Source organism: Sciurus carolinensis, chromosome 15 (genome assembly GCF_902686445.1).
Source record: "Sciurus carolinensis chromosome 15, mSciCar1.2, whole genome shotgun sequence".
Classification (NCBI taxonomy): Eukaryota; Metazoa; Chordata; class Mammalia; order Rodentia; family Sciuridae; genus Sciurus; species Sciurus carolinensis.
In genome coordinates, this window is record NC_062227.1 from 4384778 (window position 1) to 4387617 (window position 2840).

At 49.5% G+C, this 2840-nt stretch overlaps 1 long non-coding RNA gene across 1 annotated transcript; it reads right to left on the reverse strand.

The window, feature by feature from the left end:
* Positions 1–751: 751 nt before the first annotated feature.
* On the reverse strand, positions 752–1693 carry LOC124965277 (uncharacterized). The gene is made up of 3 exons (XR_007105148.1): positions 1603–1693; positions 1215–1278; positions 752–993 (listed from the first exon to the last, which is right to left on the reverse strand). It is a non-coding gene; the product is annotated as an uncharacterized LOC124965277 (long non-coding RNA).
* Positions 1694–2840: the final 1147 nt, after the last annotated feature.

Genomic DNA, 2840 nt, shown 5'->3' on the forward strand with positions numbered 1-2840 from the left:
AAGCTGCACCCCCACCAAACCTCACTGCAAGCTGGCCCCTGCATTTCCACACAGGCCTCTCTCACCTGAGTTGTCCCCAGGATTCCCCAGGGTCTAGAAACCTCCACACACCCTTCCCAGTGTCCACCTGGAGGCCCTGTGGGACAGTGGAGCACTTTGAAGGCACAGGGATGCAGGGAAGAAAACAGCCTTGTCCTGGTGGAAGAGCCCAGTGTCCCCGGGCTGTCCCAGCCTCCATGAAGGGCCGCCTGGTGCAGGTCGGCTCCCAGTGGTGTACCCTGGGGGGCTAGCAGCAAGAACCAGATGGGTTTGGTGATGGAGAGCCAGGCTCAGCCCTCAGGAGAAGAGCTGGACTCCAAGAGGACAGGCCCACCTGGAGAAAAGGTAGAGACAGGTACAGGATGAAGGTTGCTCGTATTCTCCTTGGCATCAGACGCTGGCAGTGCTGAACAATGTCAGTGATAAAAAAAATCTACTCTATGAAAAAATCTGATATAAAATTTTGAAGGGTTGGTGTGGTTACAGTTGGGTTTAGTTATTTTTAATTATTTTAATTTTGCACACACCACACACACACACACACACACACACACACACACATGCACACACATGCACATACACACACATCCATACACACATGCACATACATGCACATGCATATAAAAGCAGCTGAACCAAGCTTTATTGGATTTGGCTCTTGGGTGAAATTCCCAGCCCTCACGGGTAAAAGTCAGGGTGAGGAGCCGGAGAAAATCACATGTGGCCCTGCTGCCCAGGGTCTTTATAGGCCGGAATAGGTCGGGGAAGGCTTGAGGGTTTAGTGTCCCCCTGGGGTTGGCTGGGGACTCCGTTGATGGACGGGCAGTCGCAAGAAGCCACTCAGGTTTATCTGCTGGCGTCTGATTGGTTATTCTTTGGCGTTCACAGGCTGTCTAATGCCCCACTTGCTGCGCTTGCAGTGGGTTGCCTCCCATGCAGCCACTTAAATCCGACCTAACGCAAACCATAATAACGTAGCAGTGGGGTCCATTTTGACATATTCATACATGCACATCACAGGCTGCTCCATTTCAGTCCCCAGTACTTTCTCCTCCCCTCCCTCCTCCTTCCCCCATCCCTTTACTCTACATTAGTCTGAAACGTGCGTTTTTAGCAACTCAAGTGACTCTGATGCAAGGATCCTGGGAAAACACGGAGCCCCGCAAATGCCTCACCTGTTACTCCTCCTTGTCAAGCAGCCACGGTTCCTCCGGCCACGGGACTCATACTCTTCATATCCTAAATATGTTGAATGAAGATTCTTAGAGGCTGGTTCATTTTAGTTAGTTAAAATTAAGTTTTAAAATTAAAGTTCACATATTTTTATTTAGTTAGTTAGTTGATTTTTTTGGTGTTGGGGATCCAGGTCAGGGTCTCGTGCATGCTGAGCACACTCTACCGCTGAGCCCACCCTCTGTGCTCATGTCTTTTCTGACTGTCCAGCTGGCGTTCCTTTATGGGAAAAGGGGTCCCTGACCTCAAACAGTAAAGTGGAGTCTGCAGGTAGGACATGAAGGCTTCGGGAAGATTTGTGCCCCTTTTGCCCAATACCCAATACCTTACCTTTTTCGGGAAGCTGGGGTTTTCGGTGGGAGGAGGTAGGCGTGGCTGTCTCTACCTGCAGGGAGCTCCTGGGTCAGGTGGCGGAATCTCCTTGGAATCTGAAAGCTTTGGAAACACAGAGGCCTGGAGCCTGAGGGAGGCCATGTTCGGAACAGCAGGCTGTAATTCCCCAGGGGAGTCTCTGATTGGTGCTCTGAGAAAAATGGGCAGGTACCAACCTGCAGAATTGTTTTCCAACCTCTTTGTGCGTGATGGGATTAAAGTGGTGCCATTAAACTCTCTCACATCTGTGGGCTTAAACAACTGTGAATTATTTAGAATTAACATTCTGTCAGAGGCATTGAGGATTCATGGTGACGGCTCCTGGCAAGTGTATCTCTTGTATGTCTTTAGTATTGGTGGAGATCATCTGTCTACCTACACGTTTGTCCTCTCAATCAATGATTTGTTTATTAACTTTCCATCTGGTTTAAGGTGATAAAAGCCGAAGCGTGTGCACAAGAGAGTGCAATTTGGGATGGTCTGAATGATACCATTGTGGAAATCTCGTTGAGCAAGAGACCAAGCGCCCCTCGCAAGGTAGGGGAACTCAGGTTTATTACACCTGCGGACCCACATGAGCTAGCGCTCTGAAACTCTGAGCCCCGAGCTGAGGTCACATGGGGCTTTTGTGGGAAATTTGACATCATTTCTTAACCATGACAATATTGGTGGGTTTGAATTCTTGGTCCAGGTGACCAAGGACCATGCACAGGAATTCTTGCAATAAGCGGTTTATTGAAGCAGAACGAAGGCAGAGTAACATCTGCAGCGGCATGGGGAGGTGGCTTTTGTCGCCAGCGGCAGTGTCTCCAGATAACCTGAGCAAACACTCCTAAGAGCTGTAATTCAAACTAACATAGAAATGTTACCATTTAAACAAGTGTTTAAACAACGCTCTTACAGAACTCAGTTATTAAGTAACACTCTTAGAGACCAAAGCTATAAAGCCATATCTCCCTCTTCAATACTGCCTTTGCCTGAGCTCTCAGAAGAGAGACCATGCTCCGGAATTGACTTGCTTGTCCTGCAATGCTTCGACGATCCCCCTAGAAGCATCGTGCCTAACCCTAAGGCGGGGACTTGGGCAGGGGAGGAGGCGTGGGGGCAGGGGGCGCAGTGCGCTGTCACCCCAGAATGTAAGGCTGGATGGAACACGTCCTCACCTGTCCCGATGGAGAATCTGCACACTAACTTTG